The sequence below is a fragment of the Muntiacus reevesi genome, chromosome 7 (genome assembly GCF_963930625.1).
Source record: "Muntiacus reevesi chromosome 7, mMunRee1.1, whole genome shotgun sequence".
NCBI lineage: Eukaryota > Metazoa > Chordata > Mammalia > Artiodactyla > Cervidae > Muntiacus > Muntiacus reevesi.
In genome coordinates, this window is record NC_089255.1 from 13589733 (window position 1) to 13606139 (window position 16407).

Sequence of the window (16407 nt, forward strand, 5' to 3'; positions counted from 1 at the left end):
CTGTCCCTCACCAACTCCCGGAGCTTGCTCAAACTCATGTCCATCGAGTTGGTGATGCCATCCAACCATCTCATCCTCTGTTGTCCCCATATCCTCCTGCCTTCAATCTTTCCCAGCACCAGGGTCTTTCCCAATGAGTCAGTTCTGCTCATCAGGCGGCCAAGGTATTGGAGCTTCAACTTCAGCATCAGTCCTTCTAATGAATACTCAGGACTGATTTCCTTTAGGATTGACTGGTTTGATCTTCTTGCAGTCCAAGGGACTCTCAAGAGTCTTCTCCAAGACACACGGACCACAAGAACATGGTACAATACCAAAAATTCAAACATTCATGTTATCTCAGTCCTAGAAAGAGTGGAGAAAGAGTGCAGTTCAGGAATAATAATTGAAAAATAGTTGCTGAATGTATTGTAGATTTTTAGGTTTAAGAAACTCAACAGTCTCAAACAGGATAAACTCAAAGAAATCACCTCCTAGATATGTGAGAATCAAAGTTCTTTAAAAACAAAGAAAAAGAACTTGAAATTAGAGAGAAAAGCACATTATCTAAAGCAGAACATTTATTTGACTGTTGATATCTCATCAGAAACCTTAGGGACAAAAAGGAAGTAAAATAACTGTTTTTAAAAATTAAGGCATAGTTAATTTACAGTGTAGTAGTTTCAAGTGTATAGGAAAGTGATTCAGTTGTATGCATGTGTATTATTTTTCATATTCTTTTCCATAATAGGTTATTATAAGATATTAAGTACAGTTCCTTGTGCTATATAGTAGGTCCTTGCTGTTTACCTATTTTATATATTGCATTGTGTATGTGTTAATTCCAAATTCCTAATTTATCTCTTTCCCCCTACCCTTGCTATCCCCTTTGGTGAGTTTGTTTTCTATGTCTGTGAGTCTATTTCAGTTTTGTAAGTAAGTTCATTTGTATCATTTTTGAAGGGCTGAAAGAAATGAACCACTAACCCAGCTTATCCAGTGAAAATATCCTTTAGGAATGAAAATAAAATGAAAATATCCTGAGATGAAAAAAGATTAAGAGTCTTTGTTGCCATCACACCTGTTCTAAAATAAACACTAAAGGAAGTTCTTCAGGTGCAAGGGAGGTGAAACCACAGGGAAACTTGGAACGTCAGGAGGGAAGGACGAATGACAGAAATGATAACTGTCTGGGTAAATAGACTATTCACCTTCTCTTGAGTTATCTGAAATATGATTGACAGTTGAAAGCTAAAACTATGGCATTGGTAGAGGAAGTTTTCAATGTAGATCTATCATACGACTTATAAAGGAAGGAGGGTAAAGAGACTTCTATGGTGGTGAGATTTCTACATTCGATTTAAGGTGGTAAATAAAGTATTTCTTCTAAGCAGAGAATAGAAAGTTAAGTGTGTATACTGCAATCACAAAAATTTTATCCAAGAATACAGTAAAAATACAAGAAATAAACTAAAATGAAATACAGAAAAAAATGTTTAACCAAGGAAAGAAGGAAAGTGGAGACAGAGGAGCACAAAAACAGAGCAAACAGAAAATAAGATAATGAAACAACAGAACTAGGTCCAAACATATCAATGACAACATTAAACCGAAATGGACTAAACATACCAATAAGTGAAATGATCAAAGTGGATTTAAAAAGACACAACAATATGCTGTATATAATTATAATGATATAGACAGGTTAAAAGATTCAAATATGTGAACTAAAAACCACTGAACAATATTTTTAAATGGGTAACTATATGATATGTGAATTATGTTTCAATAAAGCTCTTTAAAATATTGAGATATACCATGGAAACACCAATCTAAAGAAAGCTGGAGCAGCTATGTTAATATCAAAATGGACTTCAAAGCAAAGAAAATTACTAGGGCTAAAGAGACACGTTACCATGACAATAAAGGGGCCGGTTCACCAGGAGGACACAGAAATCCTAAACGTGTGTGCGTATAATAACAGGACTCCAAAATGCGTGAAGGAAAAATTGATCAAACTGAAAGAAATGGAAACTCCAAACGGAAATTTGGAGACCTCAACTTTCCTCTGTAATTAATAGAGCAGATAAATAGAAAATGGCAAGGATATAGAAGAACTGAGCCATAAATCAGCTGGATTTAATTGAGGTTTATAGAACATTCCATCAAAATCCAGCTGAAAATAAAGTCTTTCCAAGTGTGCAAAGAATCTTCACTAAGAAAGACTGTATCTTGGGTCATAAAACAAGTCTTAACAAATGTATATTGAAATCATACCAAGTATGTTATTTGATTAAAATGAAATTAAACTAGAAATTTATAGCAGAACAATAACTGGAAAATCTCTAAAACTTGGAACTTAACACACTTTTAAATAACTCTTGGGTCAAAAAGAAAGTCTCATGGGAAATTAGAAAATATTCTGAACTGAATAAAAATAAAACATACCAAAAATTGTGAAATGCAGTTTGAGCATTGCTTAGAGGAAAATCGATAGTATTAAATGATTATATTTTTAAAAATCTCAAAAATCTAAATATCTAAATTTCACCTTCAGAAACTAAAATAAGAGAAATATAAACTTAAAGCAAGCAGAAGGAAGGAAATAATGAAGAGCAGAATTTAGTGAAATGGAAAACAAAACAGCCGAGAAAGATCAGTGTAACAAAAATTTGCTGTTTGAAAAAATGAATAAAATTGATAAAACTTTAGGTAGACTGACTAGGAAAGAGAAAACATATATTACCATTATCAGGAATGAAAGATGAATTATCACAATAGACCTCACATGCATTAAAATAGTAATAAGGAAATAATAATAAAAACAATTCTACAGAATAGACAACTTAGATAAATGAAATCCTTGAAAGTCACACACTATGAAAAACTCATCCAAGAAGAAAGAGTATAACATGAATTTATTGTCCTATATTTATTAAAGAAACTGATTTTATAGTTGAAAACCATCTGAAAAACAAACTCCAGAACCAGATTTCACTGGCAAATTCTACCAAGTGTTTCAAGAAGACATTAAACTGATCTTTTCACATATGCTATCTTCCAGAAAACATATGAAAGGGGGATACTTCCCAACTCATTTTTTAAACAACCAATATGCTATGCTATTTATTATTATTATTAATTAACTAATTTTTGGCTGTGCTAGATCTCCATTGCTACACAAACTTTTCTCTAGTTGCGAAGAGCAAGGGCTGCTCTCTAGTTGCAGTGTACAGGCTACTCACTGCAGTGGCTGCTCTCGTTGCAGAGACAGGTCCCAGAGCAGGCAGGCTTCAGGAGTTGCGGCTCCAGGGCTCCAGAGCACAGGCTCAGTAGTTGTGCGGTGTGAACTTAGTTGCCCGTGGCACGTGGGATCTTCCCAGACCAAGGACTGAACCCGTGTTTCCTGCATTGGCAGGCAGCCACCAGGGAAGCCCCCAACTCATTTTTTGAGACTAACTTAATTTTGATGCCAAAACCAGACAAAGATAATACAGGAAAAAGAAAACTACAGATCAATATCCCTCATAAACATAGATACAAAAATCCTCGACAAAAATGTTTCCTAACTGAATCCAGCAATATGTAAAAAATAAGTGGGTTTTATCTCAGGAATGCAAGGCATTGAAGATCAATCAATGTAATCTACTATATTAACAGTCCAAAGGTGAAAAACCACATGAGCCTATCATTCAGAAAAAACATTTAATTAAATTCAACATCCATTCATGGGTATCCATGAAGTACTTTTATAACATCCACAAAAACTCTCATAAACTAGGAACAGGGGACTTCCTTAAACTGATAAAAGACGTATACAAAACAACCTGTATCATACCCAGTGGTAAAGACTGAATGCTTACCCACTAGCAGTAGGAGCAAGACAAGAATATTCGTTTTCGTCATTCCTATTCAACCTTGTCCTGAAACACCTAGTCAGTACATTAAGTCGAAACAAGCAAATAGAAGGCATACAGGTTGGAAAGGAAGAAATAAAACTATTATATTGGCAGATGGCATTTCTATACAGAAAATCCCAAGGAATCTACAAAAAAATCTAGTGCTTATAAGAGATTTTAGCAATGCTGCAGGATACAAGACCAGCCCACAAAAGATCAATCATATTTTTACATACCAGCAGTGAACAATTGGAAACTGACATATAAAAAACTGTACTTAACAGTGCCCCCGAAATGAAATAATTAGGTATAAATCTTACAAAATACTTGCAGAATCTGTGTTGAGACTGCCCCCTTTTAAGGGACTTTCCTGGAAGTCTTGTGCAACATCTGCCCTCACATGACATTGACTGTGTCACACGGGTATCCATGGCAAGGGTGCAAGGGAGGCTGGGGAATGCTCCACAAGGACTTCATTAATCTTCACTGTTACGATCCTGAGGGGGTTCCAAGACCACATAGGCAGGGGCTGGCAGCTTCCTCTGGGTACTTTTGGGAATGTTGTCTGTCTCAGAGTAGGTAAGAGGGATCCCTAGGAAGGACGTTTTTTCCTTTCCAAGATATCTGGCTGAATGGACATGGAGAGCAGCTTCCAGTAACAGAGCCGAGGGCATGAATGTCAGATGGGCAATCGGGAGAGAGAAGAAAGAGCTGTCTGGAGCAGGAGTCACTGAGGCCTGGCAGCAGTAAGTGCTGGCTTGGCCAGGGCCACCAGTCCATGCCCACAAAGTCCATCATCACAGCCCCTCCTAAGGAAAATATCCTGTGGTCCTGGGTCACCTCGTGCCACCCTTTGCCCTTTGGTCTCAGCTGATTGAACTCACACTTGGCACCTAACCCAGGAGCAGCCAGTTCACAGGAGGGTCTAGCCGTTCAGATTCCCTGGTTCAACTGTATGGAAAGAATTTGCAGGTGGGAGCAGAACACAGACATAGACACTGGGGCACTGGGGGCCAGCTCTTGTCCTGGACTCCTGTGGGCTCTCAGCAGTTTGGACCAGGGCACTCCAACTCAGACCTTCATGAACTTCCCTCCAGGCTCCTGGAACGGTCATCCCCACCACCAACCCTCTCCTTCAGAGCTGGAGGGCCTCTGCTGCTTGCAACAAACATACCAGCCCTCGGTTGTTTTAAATCAAGGTCCTCAAGCACTTCCTATGGAAATTCAGTAGATTTCAATAATGGAATCAAAGTCGAGCTTTTGAGTGTTCGTTCTGAGGAGCGTGAAACATCTGACATTGTTGTAAATATTCTTGCACATTCATTTAAAAAGTTCAGCATCAAAGATAGAATTCTTTGTGCTTGCAAGGATGAATATAAATTTTAGTAGAAGACAGCAGCATGGTAAAAACAATATTCATATCCAATTAGGAAATTCATGGAGCAGAAATGAATTTGGAATCGGTGTGGTGCAAATATAATTGAAAATTGGGATAAAACAAGCTGTGATGGAATATCAATTGAAATGGAAACTGTAGTCATTTGTATGTACACATGCATACATAAAGAGTAATTACACTACAATATTTTTTTGGCATAGGTGTTTAATATAAGACATATTTCAATATGAACCCAGGGCCAGGACTAGGAAAGGGGAGGTACAAAGTTTAAGGGGGGCTTCCCAGGTGATTCTAGCGGTAAAGAACCTGCCTGCCAATGCGTAAGAGACGTAAGAGAGGCGGCTTCAATCCCTGGGTCAGGAAGATCTCCTGGAGGAGGGCATGCAACCCACTCCAGTATTCTTGCCTGGAGAATCCCATGGACAGAGGCGCCTGGTGGGTTACGGTCTGTAGGGTTGCAAAGAGTTGGACATGACTGAGGCACAGCGCAAAGCTTAAGGGGTAGCAAAAAACTCAATAATCAAGGCGAATAGCATTTTTCTACATGTATTTTAAATAAAAATTTATGCAAAACCATGATAAAAAAAAGTCCAAATTTTAAAGATAGGATCAGTATTATCATTTTTCTTGCTCCCTCAGGTTCCAGCATTACTTGGCAGAGCCTTGCATAGCAGTATGTTTACTCATTTGCTGCCTGTCATCAGTCAAATTTTTCAACTGGTTGAGCCTTTGAAGAATTACTTTGTAAATCATTTTAAGTGTTTACAATGGAATTGAACATTTTGTAAATGAATCCTCTAAATTTTGTTCAAAAGCAATTGAAAACCTTTGGTCAGAGTGTTCTTCAAGCCTGCCAAAATGTTAACTTTTATCAAATTTAAGGTACTGTAAGCAAAGCTTTCATCAAATTTCAGTTATTTCACACTGGAAAACATTTTCACATATCTCTCAAAAGCAAGGGAGTTGCTAAACAAATTAAGTAACTAGAACATAAGTGGTGGCCAAGATTTAATTTAGAGATTCTCAAATTTTTCTTTAGAATGCCTTCATTTGTGGGAAGACTGTTTTGATGGATTTCCTGCCTTAAATTGAGAAAATTTATATTTTGTACTTGGATTTAAGTGAAGACAGAATTTTATGGTTTTGCAGCATATACGACTGGCAAAATATTAAAAAGAATTATAAAGTCAACTTAAATGAGAGTTTTATCTTTGCATAACATTTGTTAAGTGTGTTCTAAATGGAAATACACTGTCTGTGAAAATATTTGGGCTGAAATAGTTAATCATTCCCACCTAAATAAATTAGAATTGAAAATATCCTCCATCTAGCAGAATCTTCTCTAAGCTTATCAGGTACCTCTGCAGAAAAAAAAGCCAACTATATTCTTATTAAGAATATTGTAATCTATAGAGAAAAGAGGCCATGAAGGGTGTCAACAACTTCTTTTCCACATTTCTTAACCACTGGACCATCAGGGAAGTCCCAGGGCATCCCAGTTTTGAAAATACATGATGTGATCAGGAGGGCAGGTGGATCAGCACTTTGTAAAACCGCAAACCCAGCTAAACTAGGATGGGGGAGACTGGTGGTATCCAGAACTGTGACCAAATGATTCCCTGTGAATTCAGACAATGAACCTGCCGTGGATTTGCTGCAGGAACCTGTCAAGGAGCAATTGAACAGAGTGACTGCTGAGGGTGGGCTGGGCCACCTTCCCCCCCGGGCCATCCACTGCCCAGCTCCCCAGCACGGGGCTCCCCCACCCTCCACTCTGCCCTGGTCTCAGCTGGGAGGGAAAGGTGAGCTTGCTGGCTGCAGTTAGGCTGTAGAGGGAGACTCTGAGGGGACAGTGGCAGATGGCAGCTGCATACTTGAGTGTGGCGGAATGCTGTATGCGTGGAGGAGGAGCCTTAGTTACCAAGGGCCCAGCTCCACAGGCTCGTACACACCCACACGTGCACACCCCTCCTGCCTAAACGTGCTTCCACGTGTGGTAGGAAGAATAATGGCCCCCAATGATGTCTGCATCCCAATTGCAGAACCTGTGAGTTCCTTACTTACCTGGCAGAAAGGGACTCTGGATATGTGATTGGGGATCTTGAGATGGGAAGGTGGTCCTGCATTATCCAAATGGACCTAACATAACCACCGGGTCCTTTTAGAGGAAAGAAGGAGACAGGAGAGAGGTTTTTTGGTTGGCTTTGGAGATGGAGGAAGAGGCTGCAAGCCAAAGAGGGCAGGCAGCTTCTGGAAAGTGGGAAGGGCAATGAAGCAGATTCTCTTCTAGCATTCTTCAAAGGACAGAGCCCTACCAACTCATCGTGGACTTCTGACCTCTAGAACTGTAGAATAAGTAATTCGTTGGTGGTTTAAGCCACTGTGGTATAAACCATTAAATGTTTTAATAAACCTTTTATGGTCAGCATCCAGATCGGGAAACAGAATGTTGCCAGCCCCCCCAAAACATCAATCATTCACAGATCGCCTTCCTGATTTTTGACTCATCCACATACCACTGCATGCCACCTCTGGAGTTTTCCTTACAATTGTTAACATTTTTAAAGAATATTTACACTACTTAAATATTTAAATATTTATCCTACTTAATGATATCTATCTGAAAAGAAACTTTCTATCACTTTGTGGAATGTTGAAACTATTATAATGACCCAGTATTTATGGCAAGAATTCTATCTGAAAGCAAGTATGAAAATGATTGTTACCCACTTCCAGCTAGACCCTTCTACCTGCTGGGGTCTCTGAACCTGATGGCTGCTCTCTCTTTATTAAAAATGGTGGTTTATTGGGAGAATTTGAGAGGTGTTGAGGACTGATGCATGCCAAGCCCAGGCTTTCACTTCTATTCAATCATAAAGATTGAAAGATAAATGAAAAGGAACTTTAGATAATGCCAGTTAATGCCAAATCTGCGTCTGCTCCCTCACTTATGTCCCAGGTCACCAGCGTTTACCTCCACCTCATAAAAGAGCAGAGAGCTTGTTTCTGACTCCTCTCAGAGTGACCTGCAACTCACTGGCTGTGCAAGCCCAGGTGAGTGACTTAACTTGTCTAAGCCCTAGTTTCTTTGCCAGCAAAGAATGAAAACACAGCTGATTCTTGTTATTCGTGGTAGTCATGTTCTGTAAAGTAGCTTGGAACACTGAATCGGCAAATGTGTGCGTGTGTGTGTGCTCAATCGCTTAGTTGTATCTGACTCTTTGCAACCCTATGGACTGTAGACTGCCGGGCTCCTCTGTCCATGAGGTTTTCCAGGCAAAAATACTGGAGCAGGTTGCCATTCCCTTCTCCAGGGGATCCTCCTGACCCAGGGATTAAACCTGCATCTCTTGCTTTGGGAGATGGATTCTTTACCACTGAGTCACCTGAGAAGCCCGAATTAGCAGAACTGAGTCATTATTCCTACGGAAAACACAGGATTAGGTTTTTGTGAGCCTTTGATCACATTTTTTTCAGTTGATCAAACTTAATCTTGTTTTATGTGTATTTCTGCTTGGATACATTACTTAATGTGTATTGTTGATTCAAAATGGACACACCTGCTCTAACACACCTGTTTTCTCTGTAACACTCATCACAGCTTTCTTGCAGTTAGGAACACTTGCAGTTAGAAGGCACTTCAGCACGATGTTTGGGGCCATTTGAAAGAGCAAAATCACTCACAAAAAGCACAAAATTGTGACGAGCCCTGCACTAGATGGATCACGGAAAGGACATGTTAACAGTGTGAGCTGAAACAGGAAGTGGAGCATCAGTCAGCTTGCTGGACTTCAGCTGGGGATTTGCATGTGGGGCCACTTTGTGAATGTCCATCAGCAACCCTGAAGGCATGGTAAGCATTGATCGGGGTTAAAGTACATTTCTTTTTTTTCCCTCTTTTATTTTTAAAAAATTTATTTATTTTTATTTTTTAATTGAGGGATAATTGCTTACAGAGTTTTGTTGTTTTTTGCCAAACCTCAACATGAATCAGCCACAGGTGTACATGTATTGCCTCCCTTTTGAACCTCCCTCTCATCTCCCTCCCCATCCCCTCCTCTAGGTTGATACAGAGCCTCTGTTTGAGTTTCTGGAGACATACAGCAAATTCGCATTGCCTGTCTATTTTACATATGGTACTGTAAGTTTCCATGTTACTCTCTCCACACATCTCACCCTGTCCTTCCCTCTCCCCATGTCCATAAGTCTATTCTCTATGTCTGCTTCTCCACTGCTGCCCTGCAAATAAATTCTTCAGTACCATATATGTGCACCAGTATATGATATTTCTCTTTCTCTTTCTTACTTCACTCTGTATAATAGGCATAGGTTCACCTACCTCATAAGAACTGACTCAAATGTGTTCCTTTTTATGGCTACGTAATATTCCATTGTGTACATGTACCATAACTTCTTTATCCATTCATCTGTTGATGGACATCTAGGTTGCTTCCATGTTCCAGCTATTGTAAATAGTGCTGCAATGAATAATGGGATACATGTGTCTTTTCAATGTTGGTTTCTTCAGGGTATATGCCTAGGAGTGGGGTTGCTGGGTCATATGGTGGTTTTTAAGGAATCTAGCTTTTTAAGGAATCTCCATACCATCTTCCATAGTAACTGTATCTATTTACATTCCCACTAACAGTGCAAGAGTGGTCCCTTTTCTCCACACTATAAAGTACATTTCATTGAGCAGGTGCATTGGCAAATCCATGATCCGTGATAAAAGAGGATGGAGGGCAGCACCACCTTCCCTGGATCATCGCGAGTGTTAACAAGGTGACAGGCCTTCAGCGGCTTCCCCATGGTGGGTCATCAACCCAGGGAATCTTAAAACTTGCTGCTTGTTGCTCACTGGTCCTGTGGCTTTAGCGCCTGAGACTCAGGGCAGGGAGGTACCTGCTTTCACCATGGGGCTTCTCTGAAGCTGGGTGACAGGATGCCCAGGGAAGCCCTGCACTGACCTGGCACTGCAAGGCTTTGTTGGACCTGACTTGAGTTTTCTGTCGTACCTTTAGTTCAGCCTGAGCAGCCCATGGGTGTGTTTGCTCCTATGCTGGAGTGGCCGAGGATAGCCAGGGAGAGGGATGGGCTGGACCCCAAGAGTGAGGGCCTCCATGAATTTTGTGCTCTGGACATCTCTCCCCTCAACCTGGTGCTGGCCATGGCACCTACCTGGAAGGGTTTTCTGGAAAAGCTGGTTGAGGCCCGGTGGTGGAGGAAAGCTGGGTTTGCAGATGAGTTTTATGTTCAGGGTGATAAGGAGCTATTGATGTTTGTGGAGAGGGCCATCATGGGGATGAAATGCATTTTCTGAAGGTAGTTCTGGGGGTAGCATGGAGGAGGGGGGCTGGAGACAAGGGTCGGGGAGCCTGCCTAGTGGGTGGGAAAGGTCGAGGGAAGGCAGCTGCTGAGGTCTCCTGTGTCTTTCGAAGTCTCATATTTTCCCCTGAATGGTGGCTTCCGGGAGCCCCTGATGAGGGTGGGATCAGTGAGTGCCGTGGGCCTGCTTGTCTTCCTGGGGCTTCATCTGCTAAAGCCGCTGAGCATGCAGACCTCCCCGGAGCTTGACAATCATTCGTGTTTGCTGAATTTTTCATTAAGAAAAATGGTCACCAAAGAGTGGCGGGTAAGTGAAGTTTCACCAGCACTCCTTGGGGTGTGAACCAGCCAAACCCAGTGGGGGTGCTTCCCTCCAAAGTCTCCCTCTGCAGGTGAACACTGGCCACACATGTGCGTGTGACACATATGTGCACACCTATCAACACTGGCAGATGGGTTGATTCTAAGTGTGTAACGCACATGGAAATACTGTGAGCCATACCCGCAGGCTGACATGACAGCACAAGTCAGGGCTTCAGAGCCTGAAACTTACTAGGGAGTCATTCATCTCCCCAAGCCTCAATTTTCTCATCTGTAAAATGGAGAGAATAACAGATCCTCTCTCAGATATCTGGTGGGGCTTCCCAGGGGGTGCTAGTGGTAAAGAACCTACCTGCTAATGTAGGAGACATAAAGGGACTCCGGTTTGATCCCTGGGTCGGGAAGATCCCCTGGAGCAGGAAATGGTAACCCGCTCCAGTATTCTTGCCTGGAGAATCCCATGGACAGGGGAGCCTGGCGGGCTGTAGTCCACGGGGTTGCAAAGACACGACCGAAGCTGCTTAACACCCATGCATGCACAGATACCTGTTACAAGGGTCGAAGGGGATCATCCACACGCAGTGTTAAGCATGGTGGTCTGGCCCATGATAAGTGCGCTATCAGTGGCAACTGTTAGCATTTCTCATGATGGTAAGGACTTCTATACTTGCATAACCTCTGCATTGGGAAGGACTTAATGGTAGGACCTGTGGTTATCTTAGCAGCTTTTGACCACCTTTTAAAAAATATCACCTTAAAAAATTATTTATGTGTTTTTGGCTGTGCTGGGTCTTCATTGCTGCTTTGCTTGAGCTTTCTCTGGTTGCAGTGCACGGGCTTCTCATTGCAGTGGCTTCTTTTTTTGCAGAGTACAGGCTCTAGACCCACGGGCTCAGTAGTTGTGGCACACAGGCTCGTTGCTCCAAGGCATGTGGGATTTTCTCAGACCAGGGATCGAACCCGTGTTCCCTGCATTAGCAGGCAGATTCCTATCCACTTGACCACTTACTTTTAAACTGTGCACAGTGGACTGTCAATTTCTCACTTTGGAAATAATAGATCTCTCATGTTAGGGGGCTGAGAATAAACTTTCATTATAAAATCCTACAGAGAGAAGAGAAGGAAGCAGGGCTGAGAGATGCAGGGGAAGCCCAGTGGGGGAGCCGCGTCTGGTTGCAGCCCTTCCTAAGGCCAGCTGCGGCTCCGTGGGCCCCTCTTAAACTGTGTTCATGGCCTTCCCACAGATTCCCTTTCCTGATTAAGTAGCTTTAGTTGGATTCTGTTACCTGTAGCTCCTAGTCAAAGCTATGGTTTTTCCAGTGGTCATGTATGGATGTGACAGTTGGACTATAAAGAAAGCTGAGCACCGAAGAATTGATACTTTTGAACTGTGGTGTCAGAGAAGATTCTTGAGAGTCCCTTGGACTGCAAGGGGATCCAACCAGTCCATCCTAAAGGAGATCAGTCCTGACTATTCATTGGAAAAACTGATGCTGAAGCTGAAACTCCAATACTTTGGCCACCTGATGCTGTGAACTAACTTATTTGAAGATGGTGGGAAAGATTGAAGGCAGGAGGAGAAGGGGACGACAGAGGATGAGATGGTTGGATGGCATCACCCACTTGATGGACGTGAGTTTGAGTGAACTCTGGGAGTTGGTGATGGACAGCAAGGCCTGGCGTGCTGCGATCCATGGGCTGGCAGAGAGTCAGACACAACTGAGCAACTGAACTGACTGACTGACCTATAGCCAAAACCAGGCCAATGCCTGGAGAATGAGATGTGGCTCCTCCCTTCTCACAGGGCACCCCAGTGAGCAAGAAACAGCTGCCCTTCTGGAAGTGTTGGGGTGAGGGACTTGGAGCCATGCTTGGCTGGGGGTGGGGTGGGAAGGGGTTTCTGCATAGAAATATCCTCTGAGGTGAGCAAGGGAGGAGGAGATGGCAGTCATGGCAGGGGACACAGCTCGTCAGATACCCGAAAGGGAGCCTGGCACCGTCTATACAGAACATGATATCTGCGTCTTTATCACAAGCATTACCAATCCCTGCTGCCTCTCCCCTCCTGTGTTTGTGGTGGGAACAGTGTTGTCTCATTTCTAGGGGCAGAGCCCAAGGTTCAGACAGCCCTACGGTTCCTTCCCGTAGATTCCTGGAGTACGCAGAACCTGGCTGAGCTGGTGCTGAAGCAGCCATCCGAGGCTGTAGCCAGAGGGGCCGAGGGGCCGTCTGTGTCCTCACAGAGCCCATGAGGACAAGGACCCCCGGCTCTGGAGGCACCAGAAGGCTCCCCAAATGGGAGTGGGGCGGCGAGAGCCCCGAGGGGAGGGTTGGAGCTGGCAGAGGGAGCTGGGACTGCAGTAGCCGAGAGGGAGGCTCTGGGAGAGCCTTTCTGAGGGCCTCTAGTGAGGGTGCAGGATGGCACTCACTCTGGGGGAGCTGTGGGGGTCTCCTGCATGAACACAGTGATGCGCCCCAAGGCAGTACACCTGACCCTAATTTAAAACTGTTAATAGCTCAATCGTGTCCTACTCTTTGCAACCCCATGGACTGTAGCCCGCCAGGCTCCTCTGTTCATGGGATTTCCCAGGCAAGAATTCTGGAGTGGGTTGCCATTCCCTTCTCCAGGGGATCTTCCTGACCCAGGGATCGAAGCTGGGTCTCCCACTTTGCAGGCAGATTCTTTACCCTCCGAGCCACCAAAAATATGTATATCTGTATCTTAGACAGAAAGAGGGAGAAGGTGAGTGATGGCTTTTTGTACCAAGTGCTTAGCACCATCTCATTCCATTGTTTCAGCCATCCTGTGAGGTAAGTATCTTTGTCCTCATTTTTCAGATGACGGACCAAGACTCAGACAGGTGATGCCACCTGCCAAGGTCACGCAGTTAGTGACCACAGAGCTGCCATGTTGTTACTGAGCAAGTGCTCGTGTGCCTGAGGTGCGGAAAGCTGAACTCTGACAACAGGTGCTTGCAGCAAAGTGGTTTACTTGCAGGGCGCCAAGCCAGGAGAATGGGCAGCTCATGCTCCAAAGACCCAAACTCCTCCATGGCTTTCAGGCTAGCATTTTTAAAGATGGTGTGAGGGGTGGGGGTGTTAGGATACATGATCAGCTTGTGGACCTTCTGATGATTGGTTGGGGGTGAGGTTACAGGGTGAGGTTTTGAGAATCACAGCCTACTGGTTCCAACCACTCTAGGGTCCAGGGCTTGTGGTCAGCATGAAGTTACCATTTTCCACCTGGGTGGGGGTCTTAGTTTCTATAGAACAAAGATATGCATCAGATTGTCATCTATATCCCTTAAGAAGGAACTAGGAGGCCTGTGATTCTGTTGTCCTTATAGTTAACTCCTTGAGTCTGCTCTTTGGAACTCAGGGAAACCTCGGAGACTAAAGTCTAATTCTACAAACATGAAATGGGACATGGAGGGGGCTTTTGAACTCAGGAGGGCCCTGAAGGGTGCTGCTCAGGGTTCAGTCCCCTCTTCTCTTTGATATTCTTCAATCCTGAAGGGGTAGGAAAAGAAAGAGAATAAAGTTTTGGATGGAGATGTTAATCATAGTTTCAAAGTTATAGTAAAACCACTCCAGTCCCACCCTCATCTTGCCAGCAGACCTGCTGAAACTCAGCCTGTGCTGCAGAGAGGAGCCTGTGCCCCGAGCAGCCAGGAGAAGCCTGTTAAATACTCACATGCCTCCTTTATGAGCTCAGCATCCTGGCTCCAGCCCCATAGTATTATTATCCTCACGATTCCCCACTCCTTTCTCAGACCCTGTTCACTCTTTGTTTACACATACTTCTAGTAGGTGGAGTGGTGGAAAGAGCAGAGATCAGTCAAAAGTCTTAAGGCACGTCTGTTAGCATCTCTCTGCCTCTCTTCCCACATCTGGAAAATTGAGATAAAAATATTGCTTCAGCACTGAGGTTTTCCCTCAGGTTAGAGGATCATAAACGTCGTGGTATCCTCACAGAACACTACGACAGTTTGACATACTCAATTCCATAATACAAAAGCACATTTGTGGAAGAAAATATAACTATATATCATGTCTGTAGGATAGTATATCTTTTTTAAAAGAGACATTGAACTTAAAATCAAGAAACTATTTCTCTCTTTTTTAATTATAGTTGCCTTACACTGCTGTGTTACTTTCTGCTATATTTTGAAGTGAATCAACCATATGTATGCATACACTCCTCCGTCTTGGACTTCCCTCCCACCACCCCATCCCACCCATCTAGGTCACCAGAGCACTGATCTGAGTTCCCTGTGCCACACAGCAGGTCCTCACTAGCTTTTTATTATCAACATGGCAGTAGAAAAATGCCTACCTTTGATTTTTCTCTTGTACCCTGGGGAAGCCTCACTATATGATGTTTTAGACAGGACCCCTGGGTCCAGCTCACCCCACAGGTGCCTGTCTGAGAACCACTGGGGTAGATGGGGACTCCCCTGGTGGTCCAGTATCTAAGACTCTGTGCTTCCAATGCAGGGATCTGGAGTTCAATCCCTGGTCAGGGAACTAGATCTCGTGTGTTGCAACTAAGATCTGGTGCAGTCAAATAAATAAATAAATAAAAATATTGGACTTCCCAGGTGGCACAGTGGTCAAGAATCTGCCTGCCAATTTAGGAGATGTGGGTTCGATCCCTGGGTCAGAAAGATCCCCTGAAGGAGGAAATGGCAACCCACTCCAGTATTCTTGGCTGGGAAATCCCGTGGATAGAGGAGCCTGGCGGGCTACTGTCCACAGTGTCGCAGAGTTGGACACCACTGAGTGACTGGGCATTCTTGCATGAGCTGGAGATGGGAGACTAGTCCTTGCCTGTCCAGTCTCCTTGCTGTGTGACTTTGGACAAGTCACTCACCTGCTCTGGGCTTCTGTTTCTTCTGGTTGCAATAAGGGGCTGAGGGTACACTAGAGACCATATGAGGTCCTTTTCAGTTCCCGCCTTCGAGGATGGCGTCAGTTCCCCCATCTCAATGTCACGTTCAGGATCCCACCATCCAGGGGCAGATGTGAACCCATCTTTCCCTCCAGTTCCCCATCCGTGCATCTGTTCCTGCCCCGTGGGAAACCATACAAGAGGGTCTTGGGCCAAGGAAAGGCTGCTCCGTCCCCTCAACGGAGACCCCATCTTCCCAGTCTAGGGCCTTAAGCCCCCAAACAATTGTCTGAAGGGGATCCAAGCTATTAAAGTAATTTACATATTAATTAACAAGGTTCCATTAGCTGATTCCTGAAGCCAGAACACTCTGCCTCCATTTCCCTTTAGGGGTCCATGGTCCCGGGCTGGGACTGAGGTTTGCTGGGGTTTGACTGGTGGAGCGGTGAGGGGAAGAGTTTTCCATGCTCACGTGTCTCAGCTCCACACTAGGGAAGAGAAACAATGACGGTGCAAGAGCCCCAGCTGGCTGGGTAATGAGGTCTGGGGCAAAGGGAGGCCTCGCGAGCACTTAGGGCCTGAAAGCCCAGAAA

At 43.8% G+C, this 16407-nt stretch overlaps 1 long non-coding RNA gene across 1 annotated transcript in view; it reads left to right on the forward strand.

Annotated features, from left to right (window-relative positions):
• The window catches only part of LOC136171921 (uncharacterized), a 68395-nt gene that overhangs the window by 36670 nt on the left and 15318 nt on the right, over positions 1–16407 (forward strand). Inside the window, exons 2-3 of the long non-coding RNA XR_010663940.1 lie at positions 8237–8331; positions 8879–9130. This is a non-coding gene — a long non-coding RNA (uncharacterized lncRNA). The remainder of the gene's footprint in view (positions 1–8236; positions 8332–8878; positions 9131–16407) is intronic.